Source organism: Canis lupus, chromosome 8 (assembly GCF_048164855.1).
Source record: "Canis lupus baileyi chromosome 8, mCanLup2.hap1, whole genome shotgun sequence".
NCBI lineage: Eukaryota > Metazoa > Chordata > Mammalia > Carnivora > Canidae > Canis > Canis lupus.
The window spans coordinates 40,786,984-40,804,546 of record NC_132845.1 but is presented as its reverse complement, the minus strand read 5'-3'; the positions used below and the strand labels follow the sequence as shown (position 1 = coordinate 40,804,546).

Below are 17,563 nucleotides of genomic sequence, written 5' to 3'. Positions count from 1 at the left end.
ATTACGGGGACCATTATTTGAATATGGACAAAATTTGAATATGGACAGTGGATTAGGTAACAGCACTGTACTAATATTGAACTTGCTGGTTTTTATAAATTGTACTGATTATATAAATGTCTTTGTTTTAGGAAACATATCCTGAAGTTTTGAAAAGTAAAGGGGCACACTGCAAGTTACTGTATAACAGTTCAGAAAAGTGTGTGTGTGTGTGTGTGTGTGTGTGTGTGTGTGTACATATTAGGGGGAAGGAGCAAGGAGATACGCAAGTAAAAGCAAATGAGGCAAAATGCTGGTGGTGAATTTGGATAAAAGGTACATAAGAGTTCTTTCAACCATTCTTACAATGTTTCTATATGTTTGAAATTCTATCAAAATTAAAAATTACCTAAAATACAAAATAACCACATAGATAAAGCTTAAAAACAAAAAAGCAGCAGCAGGCACAGCAGCTCTGGCCCATCCCAGCTGTCGTCACTGTTCTCACCAGCAGGGCGGCTTTGTGTGCAGAGCAGGGAGCAGGGCACTAAATGGGAGCAGTAAACCAGGCCGTTCCCAGAAGCTCCACAGACCAGCTGTATCAGGTACATGGAGTCACCAAGCAAGTGGACCAGCCCCAGCCTACTCCTGACTCTGCCAAGCTGAAGGAAATCATACAAGCTGGTGCATCAGTTCTCGATGCTGCTGCTACCAGGGCGGAGCCTTTGTCAGCCAGGAAAATAGGGTCCAATACAAGCTAACCCCCCACCCTTGGAGGCCTCTACTCTGGCAGTGCACAGCAGCAGCTCATCTGGGGAACTTTCCAAACGAAGAGCAGCACAGGTACACCAGCTATAATAACCTATAAAACCAGAGCTACCAAATTAAGCCAAGGAAAGAAGAGACCTTCATTTCTTACCTCAACCAGTGTCTATTTATTGAGCATTTTCTACATGTTCCACCAAGAAAAATAGGTGTCAAGGAGGACAAAAAAGTACAAGTAATGGTCCTTCAAAGGTATAAAGAAGAAAAGAAAAACCAACTTCTATCTCACCCCACAGACGTATCATTGCTAATATGTTAGCATATATCCTGAGTTTTCTCTAGGCATGTAATTATATCTTTTTTATCTTTTCGGATATTGTAAGACATAGTTGGGCAGCCCTGATGGCTTAGCGGTTTAGTGCCGTCTTCAGCCCAGGGCGTGACCCTGGAGTCCGGGGATCCAGTTCCGCATCGGGCTCCCTGCATGGAGCCTGCTTCTCCCTCTGCCTGTGTCTCTGCCTCTTTCTCTCTGTGTCTCTCATGAATAAATAAAATCTTTAAAAAAAAAAAACGATATGCATGGTATCACTTGTGGAATCTAAAAAGAACAGATTTGGGATCCCTGGGTAGCTTAGCGGTTTAGTGCCTGCCTTTGGCCCAGGGTGTGGATCCTGGAGTCTTGGGATCAAATCCCACATTGGGCTTCCTGCATGGGGCCTGCTTCTCCCTCTGCTTCTCTCTCTGTCTCTAATGAATAAATTTTTAAAAAATCTTAAAAAAAATAAAAAGAAAAGATTTAAGTCATAGAAACAGGAGGGGCGCCTGGGTGGCTCATTCAGTTAAGCGACTGCCTTCTGCTCAGGTCATGATCCCGGAGTCCTGGAATTAAGCCACATCTCTGCTCAGCAGGAAGCCTGCTTCTCCTCCCTCTGCTTATACTCGCTCTGTCAAATAAATTAAAGTAAGAAAGGGAAGAGAAGAGAGAGAAAGGAGAAGAGAAAGAGAGAAAGAGAAAGAGAAAGAGAAAGAGAAAGAGAAAGAGAGAGAGAGAGAAAGAGAAAGAGAAAGAGAAAGAGAAAGAGAAAGAGAAAGAGAAAGAGAAAGAGAAGGAGAGACTGGTTGAAGGGCTAGAGGTGGGGATAATAGGAAGAGGTTGGTAAAAGGGTACAAATTTTCAGTTATAAGATGAGTAAGGCCTGAGGATTTAATCAACAGCACGGTGACTAGAGTTAATAATACTTTATTGTGTAATTGAAATTTTCTGAGAAGTGTAGCTTTTAAGCATTATCACCAAAGAATATGTGAGGTGATGGATTTTTTTATTCAATTATGGAAATCCATGGGACACCTGGGTGGCCCAGTGGTTGGGTGTCTGCCTTGGCTCAGGGCGTGATCCCGGATTCCGGGGATCAAGTCCTACATCGGGCTCCTTGCATGGAGCCTGCTCTCCTCCCTCTGCCTGTGTCTCTGCCTCTCTTTCTGTGTCTCACATGAATAAATAAATAAAATCTTTTAAAAAAAATTATGGAGATCCATGATTATAGATCATCACATTGTATACTTTAAATACATTGTAATTTTACTTGTGAATTATACCTCAATGAAATTGGGGGAGAAAAAGCCCCAAAATATATAGAAAATGGGACCTTCTATTAAATCCAAATCAGATATACTCTCATCTCAAAAATGCTGATGAACTAACTGTATGGTCCATTAATGTTAAGTCCAGAATGCAAAGTTAGGTGGTCATCACGTGGAGCGGAGTATTCAAAGAGGTCTCCTGGAGGGATGCCTGGGTGGCTCAGTGGTTGAGCATCTGCCTTTGGTTCAGGGCATGATCCCAGGATTCTGGGATTGGATAGAGTCCCACAGTCCCTGTGGGGGAGCCTGTTTCTCCCTTTCTGTGTCTCTCATGAAATAAACAAAATCTTAAAAAAAAAAAAAAAAAGAGGTCTCCTGGAGAAGGGACGGCTTACCCAGGACCCTCAATGACAGACATCATTTGGGGTGGAGGAGGAGAAGGACCCTCAAGATCAAGGAACAATGTGAACAAAGTAAAATAGGACAGACCAGAGAGATACCATAAGATTGCCCAGCTACATATCCCTGTGTTCTTTTACCGAGGGGCCAAGGTAGACTTTATTGGCTGCAGAATGAGCCCCACACCAGCTTGTCTGTGCTGACCTTTTACAGATCTTTACGAAAGAACATATCTGAGCTCTATGTCCTTGGGATCCTGAGAGTCAAGATTTATAACAGGCCATTCAGCAGTCAGGCTGCTGAGAGAAGAGGGTGCTGGATGGGCACTCTGGGCCACCCAGTGGAGGGAAGGGGGCAGAGTAAAAGGTCCCAGAATCGCTAGACAGGTGGCAGGTGCATGTGGCCAAGCCAAAGACCTAGCCCAGCTCCCATGCTGCTTGCAGCTGAAACTAAAAGTGGGCAAAGGATAAATGCAATCTGGTTGTCTAAGTTACTAGTTATAGTAACTTAGGTAAACCTCCTGCACCTAGTTATCATGCTGCACAATAGTGACTATATATATGATTAAATCTGATTATTGTTTCATTTGGTAATAACAGCACAGTCTGTGAGGGTGTGGTCCTGCCGGAGCAACAGGGCCTTTTGCATCTCTCAAAAATACAGGGATCCCTGGGTGGCACAGTGGTTTGGCGCCTGCCTTTGGCCCAGGGCGTGATCCTGGATACCCGGGATCAAATCCCACGTCGGGCTCCCGGTGCATGGAGCCTGATTCTCCCTCTGCCTGTGTCTCTGCCTCTCTCTCTGTGTGACTATCATAAATAAAAAAAAAAAAATTAAAAAAAATATTTAAAAAAATACAAAAGGGGGAGGGGTGTCTGTGCTGGGTAATTCATTCAGTGAAGCATCTGACTCTTGGATTAGGCTCAGGTCATGATCTCAGGGTCCTACAATCGAGCCCTCATTGGGCTCTGTGCTCAGCCTGGTGTCTAGGTTTTTCTCTTCCTCTGCCCCCTCCTCCCGCTCACTCATGCTCTCTAAAATAAATCAATCTTTTTTTTTTTTTTTTTTTTAAATACCAATGTGGGAAGGCCAGCTTCCACAGATGTCCACTCATCAAGACTTTATTTGTGTCAATCTCCCTTCAGGTACACCTTTCCCCTCACCTGGGAGGAGGCCCAACTCTGGCCCCAGAGGCAGGGCCACAGCTGTCTGTATCAGTGGTGGAGCTCCAGACCCCAGAAAATAACAAGTTCTCAACAAACATTTGCTGAATAAAAAAATCCAAAGGAAGGGCACCTGGCTGGCTCAGTCAGAAGAATGTGCAACTCCTGATCTCAGGATCATAAGTCGAGCCCCAAGTTGGGTGTAGAGATTACTTACATAAATAAAAACTTAAAAAAGAAATCCAAAGGAAAGGAGGAAGGCAGGCAGTGGTCTCATGCATACTGCCAACAACAAGGCACCTGTGGACAACAAAAAGTAATCTGCTGTTGACTACTTCAATAGTTTTCTAAACTCAAAACACGATTTAACAATTTTGTTTTGAAAGAAAGATACTAGCCTACTCCACTCAGAGGCAAGAATCCTGAGTCCTTAATATGAACTAAAAGCACCATCTGCAGAGATGGGCATACTAGAGAAGGCTCCATTAGTATAGTCAACCCACACAAGCAGGGCCCAGGGAAGGCAGGTTGTGTCCATCCCTGGGGCCTGGTCACTGTTCTTCAAGGAAGTGGCTGTGTGGTGCAACATGAAGAAGCTACCTTATAATGTCAGAAACAAGGTCTACTTCATTCTCTGAAAAGCTATGTGTCCAAACTTTGTCTGACTGGCCTCTACACTCGAATCCTTTTCTCTTTGCAGGAACCACTGGAATTCCTAGAAAATCAGGGACCAAATCATAAATGTAGAACCTTTCTAGACTTCAACTCCTCATTATAAACAAGAAGCTGTCTCACTCCCCCTGGAGTCTGCTTAGGTTTTCTTCTCCCCCTTTCATTGTTGAAAAACAAACACACGGGATCCCTGGGTGGCGCAGCGGTTTGGTGCCTGCCTTTGGCCCAGGGCGCGATCCTGGAGACCTGGGATCGAATCCCACGTTGGGCTCCTGGTGCATGGAGCCTACTTCTCCCTCTGCCTATGTCTCTGCCTCTCTCTCTCTCTCTGTGTGACTATCATAAATAAATAAAAATTAAAAAAAAAAAAAAAAAAAAAAGAAAAACAAACACACAAAAAGGATTCCACTCTGGGAAATACACTTCAAAAAGTATTACTGGTAATCAGTACCAAAACGGTTAAGTAGCCATACTAGGACATTAAAGAAAAAAGTCACACAGCCTAACAATACAGGGTAGGACTGCTCGAACAGGGTAAACAATAGAATCATGGCACAGCTGGGACAAGTTGATAGTTGATAGGCTATATCCACCATGGAAAAGTCTACATAGAGTTATTTTACATAAAGGTCTCAAAATGCTGACTATAAGCATGTGCAAAAGTATGTAAGTCAAACTGGCACCTGGGTGCCTCAGTTGGTTAAGTATCTGACTCTTGATTTCAGCTGAGGTCATGATCTCAGGGTTATGAGACTGAATCCCACATGCGGGGCTCTGTGGTCAGCAAGCAGTCTGCTTAAGGAATCTCTCTCCCCCTCTCCCTCTGCCCCTCCTCTGGCTTGCACTCATGTGTGCACACTTTCTCTAAAATAAAGAAATAAATCTTAAAGTATGTAAGTAAAAACAAAACAAACAAAAAAAAAACAACAAAGTATCTAAATATATTGATGATAACAGGAAGGCAGTTTGGCAAAATATAAACACTTGTTTGACTTTTTAGCTAATTGGCTCCTTCTTTTATATATAGTGGCCCAATTCTCTTGACAAGGGGGAAGACAGGGGACAAGAGAGAGGAAGAGAGATGGAGACAGAGTGGAAGTAGACCAAGCAAACAAGATAAGTTAAGAGCCTGCAGTGCACTAACTAGTCCACAGGGAGTCACTTGGGCCTTTACTTTGCTCTTACAAATTTCAGAAAGGTTCATATGCCCTGTGTGTTCTAATTCCAGAAAACTGTAACCCTCTGTTTATAAAATCTACCTCCATAACTCTGGTACTAGCTATTCATCTGATACAGGCTTTTAGTCTCACTCCAGATCTAATAGAAGTAGAAAAAATGTCCCATCACCAACGTTCCTTCCAGCAAACGAAGTTCCTTCCTATGAACCTGCCCAGCAGATCCAGAACACTCATTTCAAAGCCTTTGTTCCTGATAAATTGCAGGCTCAAGGCACTAGGGCTCCTGAAAGAAGAGACATATTCAAAGATATTAAATCCTCTTCCATGGACCCTCACGTCCTATAAACCTCAGAAAATCAGTGCAGTGCTGCCAGACAGGACTACATTATCACTCATTCCCCATTTGGTGATTTAAAAAGGCACAGGGGTGTCTGGGTGGCTCAGTCAGTTAAGTGTCTGACTCTTGTATTTCGGCTCAGGTCATGATCTCTGAGTTCAAGCCCTATGTCAGGCATCCCACTCAGCAGGAGTTGGCTTGAAATTTTCTCTTTCCCTCTCCTTTTGCCTCTCCCTGCACTTGGGCTCTCCTTCTCTCTCTTTAAATACATCTTAAGGGCAGCCTGGGTGGCTCAGCGGTTTAGCGCTTGCCTTTGGCCCAGGGCGTGATCCTGGAGTCCTGGGATCGAGTCCCACGTCGGGCTCCCTGCATGGAGCCTGCTTCTCCCTCTGCCTGTGTCTCTGCCTCTTTCTCTCTGGATCTCTCATGAATAAATAAATAAAATATTTTTAAAAATAAATATTAAGAAATAAGACAAAAAAGCACAATAAAGACAATCCATAATAATTCTTTTCCATTTTGATTCTTCTTTGCCCTGAGAAACTACTGAAGAAGGGAGGAGGTTGCAGAGGTCAGCCAGCACTAGAGAGCAAGGTGGGGGAAGGGGTAAGAAAATGCAAGGCAGGGATCCCTGGGTGGCGCAGCGGTTTGGCGCCTGCCTTTGGCCCAGGGAGGGATCCTGGAGACCCGGGATTGAATCCCACGTCGGGCTCCCGGTGCATGGAGCCTGCTTCTCCATCTGCCTGTGTCTCTGCCTCTCTCTCTGTGTGTGTGTGACTGTCATAAATAAAAAAATAAATAAATAAAAAGAAAAAAAGAAAATGCAAGGCAAACAGCTCCCTGGAATTAGAACAATTCTCTTACCTGACACTGGAATTGACGTGACCAGCTACCAGCTATAGATGCCCACAACATGAGCTGGTGTTGTTATCCCAATGCGCAGAGGAGGAAACAGCCAAAGGAAAGGTAGTAAGTGGTTGCTCAGACTCCTGTACTGGGTTGGCCATAGCTCCCACCCCTCCCTGCTAAATAGCTTCTGGTTGGGCACAAGGAGTCCCTGGCCTGCTTACCAGAAGGCTGTTCCTAGCTCAGAGTTTACTGCTGTATAGAACTGGCATCACATTAACAAGAGGCGATTATTCTTTGGCTTTCACAAGTGCTGTCATCATGTTTCCCCAGTTAAATAAGAAGCTTCTTACAAAGACAGATCATCAAGACTCCCTCAGACTCAGTTTCTCAGAGTCCAGTGCCATATTCCAAATCACATACAAGCCAGCACCCTGGGCAGTCTCCAACTTGGGTTGTAACTGCTGTAGATGCACAGATGGAATGCCTGAGAAAGCTAGCTAAATGGGGGTGGACAAGAAAATATTAGTTTAATTTACCAGGGGTATCCAGCTGGCTTGGTTGGAAGAATATGTGACTCCGTCTTGGTTGGGGTTGTGAGTTTAAGCCCTATGCTGGGTGTAGAGATTACTAAAAAAAAGATTACTAAAAAAAAAAAAAAAAAAAGGTAATTAAATACCAAATAAAATAATAAACATTTTAATTGGGAAATTTTTTAAAAATTTGGTATTATGCCTCTAACTGGTATATAATCTGGTTTTGTCTTTCTTCAGATATCCCTCCCTTCCTTCTTCCCTTCTCTCTTATGGTTTGGATTTTCTAACTAATGACTTGTTTGTACTTCCCATGCCTCTAAGCTGGCCAAGGCCCTTCTCATCCCATAGGGCCCAGTTAGGCTGGCTTCTGCATTTACCCAGCTGTGTTTCTCTGCTACCCTGGTCTCTGGGTCCAGAAGGCCCAGGGTCTCCCTGCAATCCCTGGCCCCCTCTGACTCCTCCAAACAGGCCTAGTTTTCCATCAACTTCCCCTGCCTCCCCACCCCGGGAGACTGCTCCTCACCCATGTAGCTGTGATGGCAGGCAGTCCATGGGGCTCTATTACTTTTTATAGCCAGCACTAGAAGGAATGAAGACTCCAGTTTCTTTTGTCTGAAGGTCTACTTCCGGTCATTGGTGCAGCTTCCTTCCCACGGCCCAGGGGTGTGTACCTACGTGTTCCACTCTTTGGGTTCAATAACTGTATACATCTTTGTCTATGATCTCACCTTGCCCACTTTTATTGCAACATTTAAGAGGGTCACAGTTCAAAAATAATGTATTACCTCTCGCAGAAACTATGGGCATTATGTGCCCCACAAATGTTTTTAGATAAACACAAAATACAAGAATCCCAGACTCTCTATCCTGGATTATAGCATCTCTTCCTTCTCTATATGCCCTAAAGGCCTTTCATGTTTAAGTGAGAAAATATCTTTTTCTGTTTACCAATACCATAATCAGGCCAAGTCAATTCTTAATGTTGCCACACAGTCCTATCAGGCCTCAGCAGATATATATAAGTGGGTTGTTTACCTAAAAATTCTTTTCTGAATACATGTCTACCTAAAAATAAATTCTAACAACCTAGTTATAAACCCTATATATGATCTGGGAACAAAGAACCCTAGAGCTACTATAGAGGGAAGAAACTGGGAGCAGGAAGGTACAGATCTTGAGCCTCCAAATCTCTCTCTACATTTTTCACCTGTAGGAATGAATATCTGCCCAGCGTTCCATTCCACAACACTAGGAGGATCAAATAAGATAACGATGTGAAAACACTTAATAAAAAATGTTAAATTCTACAAACGCTACAAAAGGAATTGAGAATGAACCCAGTTCATTCAACTAGCTAGTTTACTAGCTAGTCTGCCCCAAAAGATACCCCAGGTGAGCTTTTCAAACCTTACTAGGACACCAGGAAACTCTCAACAGGAGGGAGAAGCCCTGTTTCCGGATGTGGTGTGGAGAAGAATTTGTTCTCCTTGGCACGGTTTACAATCCAGCATTGACAAGGGCAAACCCCACACCAAGGGCCAGTTTTGTGTGTCATTCAGTGAATCAATGTGCAGAAGAAGTGCCATATTTGTCTTAAGTAAACAGTCACTTGACTGGCCCTGCTCGGCTCCCAGACCTCAGGGAGGCTGGAAGGTAGATGGGGGCAGGGGAGTGACGCTTATGGACCTGTCGGTTTACTGGGACCAATTCTGGGCTCCTGCTAACTGTTGATTATTGCTATAGACTCACCTCACCTTTGGGAATGGAAAGGCAGCTGGGCCTTACACAAAGAATATGGTCTTTTAGAACTATAAAAATTTGGGTTTGAGATCTGGACTCCCAATGCTGAGTAGCTACATCGCTGTAGATAAGTCATAACTCCCTAAAGGCTGAATCTCCTCATCCATAAATAGGGTAACTCCCTTTGACCCACATTTTTAAATAGGCTCTAAGGACTAAATGAGCTAATGTGCATATAGTGTTTGATGAAATGTAAGGCTGCCTCAAATGTTGATGATCTCTTACTGAGGAAGTTGTTGAAGAAAATGTGCAGCTGAGTGATTATGAAACCCTGAGGAAGATGACAAAATCCAGTGAACCCACAGATAATTATGAGCAGGTCATACCTGTGGACTTCTGAGTTGGCCCTAATCCTCTGGCAGTGCCAGGAAATGGGAATACCTGTTCTTTCCAAGAAGAGACATGTGACCACTGCAGCTAGAAAATCCTCACTGCAGATGCTAGATGATCCTGGCTGAGCCAGATGCTGGGAGTAGTGGGTGGGGTTGAATCAGCCCTAACCCAACAAGGCACCTGATGAGAGAGGCCTCCCAAAACTCTGATGAAACCACATTATCTAGGTCAACAGCTTCTGAGTTTATACAAGAAATGGCCTGAGGTCTCCTCTGAACTCTGCTACTACCACTCCTCAGGAAATCTTACACACAAATTTCATCCTTTTCATTTTAATAACTGGGTGAATTCAATCCCATAGTTCATTGACTGGATAACTATTAACCTCTTGATAAAGAGCAAGTTTCAGACAAGGAATCCTGGAAAAGTAGAGACACCAGGGACACAAAACTATTGCATCAGATTTACTAAGCACACATTTGCACATCTGGACAATAAGCAACCAGAAAGCAAAACAACCACTAACTAGTCCAAAGGCACTAGCTTCTTAGTAACCTCAAAAACTGACCACTCAGGAAGTCCAAGACTTCTCTGGCGGGCTTTCTTTTTTTACTGGGGCTTGGCGTGTGCTCATCTCTAGCATGTTTAAATACAAATGAGCAAGCATTCAGAGTAGACATTGGGGATGAAACCTGAAAAGAGCTCAGAGTAGGGATGCCTGGGTGGCTCAGTGGTTGAGCACCTGTCTTCAGCTCAGGGCATAATCCCAGGATCCCTGGATTGAATTCCAGATCAGGCTACCTGCGGGGAGCCTGCTTCTCCCTCTGCCTGTGTCTCTGCCTCTCTCTGTGTCTCTCATAAATAAATAAATAAACATTTAAAAAATTTTTTTAAAAAAAGAGCTTGGAGTAGGGGCCAGGAGCCTACTGTTGCTGCTGCCGAAGACCTGGTAAAGGGACTTCCTACTATGAACATAAAGACTCCTGTTCCCTGAATGTCACTCCACCTCATATGAGAGGACCATGTCTTAGGGCTGAGAAGATGAAGACTCTTTCCCATGAGAAGTACCCGGGGCCAGAGCTGAAGCCCTGACTGAATTCTAAAACGGGTAAGACCACATTTTATAAGAATACCTCTGCCTGGGGGATCCCTGGGTGGCACAGCGGTTTGGCGCCTGCCTTTGGCCCAGGGAGGGATCCTGGAGACCCAGGATCGAATCCCATGTCGGGCTCCCGGTGCATGGAGCCTGCTTCTCCCTCTGCCTATGTCTCTGCCTCTCTCTCTTTCTCTCTCTCTCTCTGCGTGACTATCATAAATAAATAAAAATAAAAATAAAAAAACAATTAAGAAAAAAAAAAAGAATACCTCTGCCTGTGTCTCTGCCTCTTTCTCTAAGTCTCTCATGAATAAATAAAATCTTAAAAAACAACAACAACGTGTACTGTTTAAAAAAATAAATAAATAGGGATCCCTGGTGGTGCAGCAGTTTAGCGCCTGCCTTTGGCCCAGGGCACAATCCTGGAGACCCAGGATCGAGTCCCACGTCGGGCTCCCGGTGCATGGAGCCTGCTTCTCGCTCTGCCTATGTCTCTGCCTCTCTCTCTCTCTCTCTGTGACTATCATAAATAAATAAATAAATAAATAAATAAATAAATAAATAAATAAATAAATAAATAAATAAATAAAATAAAGCCTAGGGGCAGCCAGGGTGACTCAGCAGTTTAGCACCTCCTTCAGCCCAGGGGGTGATCCTGGAGACCCAGGATCGAGTCCCACGTCGGATTCCCTACATGAAGCCTGCTTCTCCCTCTCCCTGTGTCTCTGCCTCTCTCTCTCTCATGAATAAATAAAATATTTATAAATAAATAAATAAGTAAATAAATAAATAAATAAATAAATAAATAAATAAATAAAGCAAGCCTAGACATCAGACATCCCACAAGGGCTGTTTTTTTTTTTTTGTTTTTTTTTTTTTTAAGGGCTGGTTTTAACAGAAGAAATGCTGATTCACCAAGGGTCATCCCTAGGTACCATCAAGTAAAAATTATTCCAACTTTGGAACAATCTCGAAAACATGTGTCCTGTGGCTTCAGTACAGTCATCATTATCCCTTTCACTCAGGTGCAACAGTTGTCACATGTGTCTTCAGCATCTCTCATAGATGATGACTTTGAATAGCATTTGGGGGGTGGAGGGAGAGTGGCTGGCTGATTAGGATGCTCCTGCTGAATTTTCACTTTGGAAAATGGAGTGCTATCGGCTCCCAGGTGCTTTCCTCTCTACAAAGAGACTCAAAAGAGCCTCAGCAGCACCTCTGCAAGAACAGAAGGTCCTCAAGTTCACCGTGGGAGTGTGGTACAGAGGAAGAGCGCCAGACTGAAGTCTACAGACCTGGGCACACCAGGCTAAGTCACTTTCAAGCAGGGTCCCATTGACTGTGAAGAAATGAAGATTGATAGATTTAAGTAATATGGCCAAGGTCACTTAGAAAGTTAAAAATGGAGCTGGGGGGCAGCCCAGGTGTCTCAGTGGTTTAGCGCCTGCCTTCGGCCCAGGGAGTGATCCTGGAGTCCGGGGATCCCACGTTAGGCTCCCTGCATGGAGCCTGCTTCTCCCTCTGCCTGTGTCTCTGCCTCTCTCTCTGTGTCTCTCATGAATAAATAAATAAAATTAAAAAAGAAAAAGGAGGGATCCCTGGGTGGCGCAGCGGTTTGGCGCCTGCCTTTGGCCTAGGGCGTGATCCTGGAGACCCAGGATCGATTCCCACGTCGGGCTCCCAGTGCATGGAGCCTGCTTCTCTCTGCCTGTGTCTCTGCCTCTCTTTCTCTCTCTGTGACTATCATAAATAAATAAAAAAAAAAAATTAAAAAAAAATAAATAAATAAAATAATAAAAAAAAAAAAAGAAAAAGGAGCTGGGATCAAACCGAAGTCCTTCCTGAATTCAAGCTCATTCCTCCTATCCCAGTTAACAGGCATGTGAAATTAGTATGATGACACCACCGACTACTAGCAAAACGGAAAATGAGGCTATACTACAATGCATTTACTTGTGCAGTGAAAGGGTTTTCTAAACCACTGAGTGCTATTTGTTTTTGTTGTTGTTGTTGTTGTTGTTTTGTATGAAAAGTTACCTCAGTCCTATGATTTCTGAGAAGTAAATGCTCAGGCTCCCATTTGAAACTTCAGAAGCTGCTGCTGCCCATCTCACAACACTCACCTTCGCTTGCTCAGATTACAGATTACACGGCAACCAGGAAGATTGTCCCCTGGTGAGCCCTGCTTTTGTTGACTAGCAGGGCAAACCAAGACTGGAGACAGCTGGTTCCAGAGGGGAGGATGGCATCTCCACCACTTGGTGCATGAAGGGAAGCAGCCAGACCTGCCAGGCTTTGGTGAACAATGAAGCCAGAGACTTGCAGCATCCCTACACCAATGAGAGGTCACAATAGGATCTGCACATCTCTATGGCACCTAGTGTCATAGTAACTAGAGAGAACTAGAAGATCTGGTTTCGAATCTAAAAGTATGTTCTCCATGTGCTGAGTGTTTAAAATCTATTTTGTCCTGGGGCACCAGGGTGGCTCAGTCAGGCATATAACTCTTAGTTTCAGCTCATGGGTCATGGGATTGAGCCCCACGTCAGGCTCTACCCTCGGGGGTGGGGAGTCTGCTTGGAGATTCTTTCCCTCTGCCCCTCCCCACCTCTCTCTCATAAATAAATCTTTTTAAAAATATATATTCAGGGACGCCTGGGTAGCTCAGCAGTTGAGCGTCTGCCTTTGGCCCAGGGCGTGATCCCAGAGTGCCAGGATCGAGTCCCACATTAGGCTTCCTGCATGGATCCCTCTTCTCCCTCTGCCTATGTCTCTGCCCCCCCACCCCCCGTGTGTGTCTCTCATGAATAAATCAAATCTTAAAATATATTTTTTTTTCAGTCCCATCTTTGTCTACTAAAAATATGTTTACTTGGGAACAGTAGTGCAATGGATAGGAAGTATGTCAACATAAACTTCATGTAAGATTAGGAACTCCAGGGCAGCCCCGGTGGCGCAGCGGTTTAGCGCCGCCTGCAGCCTGGGGTGTGATCCTGGAGATCCAGGATCGAGTCCCACATCAGGCTCCTTGCATGGAGCCTGCTTCTCCCTCTGCCTGTGTCTCTGTCTCTGTCTCTCTCTCTCTCATGAATAAATAAATAAAATCTTAAAAAAAAAAAAAAAAAGATTAGGAACTCCACAGGCCAAGGTATTGGTCAATCTAATGAGGCTCCTGTATCTCACTTTGGACCTGTAAGGGATCTTAACACATTCCCACAGGCCTACAGTTAGGTATTATTCCCAGGCCTTTTCACAATGAAAATGGGGGAAGGGGTGGGTGGGTGGAGTGGAAGCAAGGAAACAAGCCCAGACTCAGAATTGTTAACTCCAAAAGGCTGGCTCCATCCTACAAAATCAGCAAGGACAAGCAACAGCAGCTACTGGGACTTGCTCAGAGTAAGGAGTTTAGCTTTCCCAGAGGGTCCTGCCTCCACTGGTAGAGGGGTCAGGGGCACAGAGCAGTCAGCCTGCTGCTGCCCACTCTGGCTCCTTATGCTAGTGGAAGGGCAACACAGCTCCTTGGAATGCAGCTGTTTTCCTCCCTCAGTATATCTGGCCTGATTTGTACATTAATGCCGAAGTCCCATAGAAGTAGCCAGGGAGGGCAGCCCGGGTGGCTCAGTGGTTTAGCGCCACCTTCAGGCCAGGGTGTGATCCTGGAGACCCGGGATCGAGTCCCACATCGGGCTCCCTGCATGGAGCCTGCTTCTCCCTCTGCCTGTGTCTCTACCTCTCTCTCTCTCTCTCTGTGTGTGTGTGTGTGTCTCATGAATAAATTAAAAATTAAAAAAAAAAAAGAAGTAGCCAGGGACCAGAGTATAAAGAAAATATATCATAATAAAGAAAATATACCGTAAGCAGTGTGAAATTACCAGCAGTTGGTTGTAACAGCAGCACTCTCCTTTTGTCTAAAAAGTCTCTCATTAAGAGCCCTGATTTACAGGGATCATCTTTAAAAAACAAAACATTCATGAACATTACCATAACAAATTACTTCAAACACCCCTCAAAACCACTCTTAAAAGTCAGAAAGATCAAAGTGATACAGTGATTACTGAGCAAAATGCCCTCGAACTCGAACTCTTTCTAGATATTTCGGCTCTTCAAGGAAGCCTTCTAGCATGGAGGGAAGAGGTAACAGATTGTCACACCCTACTCGACATGATCTGTGAAATTTTTACAACCAATGTGGTTTACTTTCCTCACCAGTATGAAATTCCCAGAATACAAATTCCCCATACAACATCATGGCAGAACCTCCATGTCTATATAAATGCCATATGTGCCTATTAATCCTTTAATTTTTATTCAAGTATAGTTGAGGTACAATATTATATTCGTTTCAGGTATACAGGGATTTGACATCTACATACATTGCAAAATGATCTAAGTGAAGTCTAGTTACCACCAGTCACCACACAAACTTATTGCAATGTTACTGACTATAATCCCTAAGCTGTACTTTTCTTTCACACTGTTCATCACACCTTTATCATATATCCTTTACAGAGATTTCTCAGAAAAAAATGAATTTCCACCAAAAAACAGAAGGGGCTGTTACTAGATGGGGCAACGTGGCATTGTCCACAGATGACAATGAAAGGGGTCACAGTACTTTCCTGGGAATAGGACTGATCTGTATTATTTGGATCACTAGGAGGCAAAACCTTTAAAGCTTAAAGCTCAGTACGGAAGGAAGCCAGGCAGAGGTAAAGCCCCTGACAGTACTGACTTTATGGAATGGAACAAAAAAAACTGGAAGAAATCTAATGATTGTTTATCAGTCTGGTGTGTGACCGACAAACAGACTAACACTCAAGAGAACTAACTTCTATTACCAGGCCTGCACTGGCTATCTGTATTATAGGACTTTCCAGGAACTCCAATATCTTCATTTTATAAAACCAGAGATGGGCACCTGGGTGGCTCAGTCGGTTAAGCGTCTGCCTTTGGCTCTGCTCATAGTCCTAGGGTCCTTGGAAAGAGCCCTGCATTGGGCTACCTACTCAACTGGGAATTTGCTTCTCTCTCTCTGCCTCCCCTCCCCCGATTGTGCTCTCTCTCAAATAAATAAATAAAATTTAAAAATAAAATGGGAGGTATTTCTCAGTAAGCTGCAGGGAGAATGGTATTTAATATGAGGCAGAACAAGAAAAGCTGTGGGCTCCCCCCAACCTGTTTTAGGCCAGAGCAGCTTCCAATTCCTTGCTACTCTTTCTTCAAAAATGGGGTTGTGCTACTTCTAAAAATAAGGTATAGAAAACAATGAGCTTGATGATCCTGGAGCCCTGATATTACATTAAGAGTTACCTAAGGAAAAAAAAAAAAAAAAAAGAGTTACCTAAGCAAACCTTTTATGATCTATTATAGTACCTATATTCCATTACAGTACTTATTTATATTCCAGATTACTGCTCATTTATCTTTCTCTCCTGCTGCCCCAACACAGGACACCCAATCAGGGTTTGCTGAGTCAATGAATGATTTTCAGAATTTGAGGTATTCTCAAAATCAAGGTATTCTCAAACAGCAGATGACAAAGACAGTTAAAAATGAATCCCAGAGGGGTACCTGGCTGGCTCAGTCAGTAGAGCATGTGACTCTTGATCTCAGGGTTGTGAGTTCAAGCCATACGTTGGGGGTGAAGACTACTTAAAAAAAAAAAAAAAAAAAGAATCCGAGAAATAAAAATGGCTGGCTAGTGAGTAAGCATTTTTACTGCAGAAATTTCTACTGATAAGGGTGAGGAATGAGAATGTCGGAGGACCAAGTATGTGAGGCTTTGTGCTCAAATAACAGTTTAATCTTTGAAGGAGAAATGCTACATTACATTGTTTTTTTTTTTTTTTTAATTTATTTATGATAGTCACAGAGAGAGAGAGAGAGGCAGAGACACAGGCAGAGGGAGAAGCAGGCTCCATGCACCGGGAGTCCGACGTGGGACTCGATACCGGGTCTCCAGGATCACGCCCTGGGCCAAAGGCAGGCGCTAATCCACTGCGCCACCCAGGGATCCCCATTACATTGGTTTTAAACTGGCTTTCTTACATGCCACAGATAGAGCTACTGAGAACACATCTTTTAGATTTTGTTTTAAGCACTGTGAAAGCCTGACTGGGAGCAGAACGCTGCCTTATGGCATCCCCCCACCTTTTCTTTTTAAAGAACTGGATTGGTTCTGCAAAAAAAAAAAAAAAAAAAAAAAGAACTGGACTGGACTGGCAAAATTTTAAGTCAATGTAACAAATGCTTGCCAGCACTCTTTTACCCCAGGCAAGCACAAACTACCTGACACTTCCTGATGTCTATCTCTGTAAAAACCCTTTATTCCTCTAGTTGGCTTTGGAGAGAAGGGATACACAGCAGCATTCTCATGTTTGCTACTCTAGGGAAGGGGTCAACCCAAAGAAAGAACAGCTATAGAGTCTAACAAGCCTACATCCTGTCTCTAAGAACATTTTGGAGGAAATACACCAAGGAATAAGGTTATCATTACTGCCAGGGGAAAAAGCAAAATACTACAGTGATCACAACTTACTAAAGGAAAACAAACTAACAACAGTTGGCCACTGTAAAACTAAATAACTTCCTCTTCCATGAGGCAGCCCCCACAGACTACATGAATTAAAAATACATGAAGTGGGTGCCTATAATTCCCAAGAATTCCAAAGAACTGGACAAATATTACTGTCTCTATTAATCATTATCAAGAAGAAATTCAAATAGCCCAGAACATCTACTGTTACCTAAGGACATGATTAAGCAATAATGAACTAATAACTTTGTGGGAAAAGAAGGTAGACAAAAAGAGGGTAAACATTCAACAGCTAAGAAAGGCAGGGGACCATGTGCTCCAGGGCTGAGAGGCATCTCAATCT

The 17,563-nt window shown here is 43.7% G+C and overlaps 1 protein-coding gene across 5 annotated transcripts in view; it reads right to left on the bottom strand.

The window, feature by feature from the left end:
• The window catches only part of HMOX2 (heme oxygenase 2), a 32,792-nt gene that overhangs the window by 4,250 nt on the left and 10,979 nt on the right, over positions 1 to 17,563 (bottom strand). The window contains exon 1 of one of the 5 annotated variants that reach the window (XM_072835581.1): positions 12,723 to 13,000. The exons of 2 other annotated variants lie outside the window; for them this stretch is intronic. The gene's annotated coding sequence lies outside the window, so the exon portion shown is untranslated. Of the gene's footprint in view, positions 1 to 6,938; positions 6,999 to 12,722; positions 13,001 to 17,563 lie in introns of those variants that run through there. 2 more of the 5 variants (XM_072835579.1, XM_072835582.1) reach the window with 2 other exon arrangements.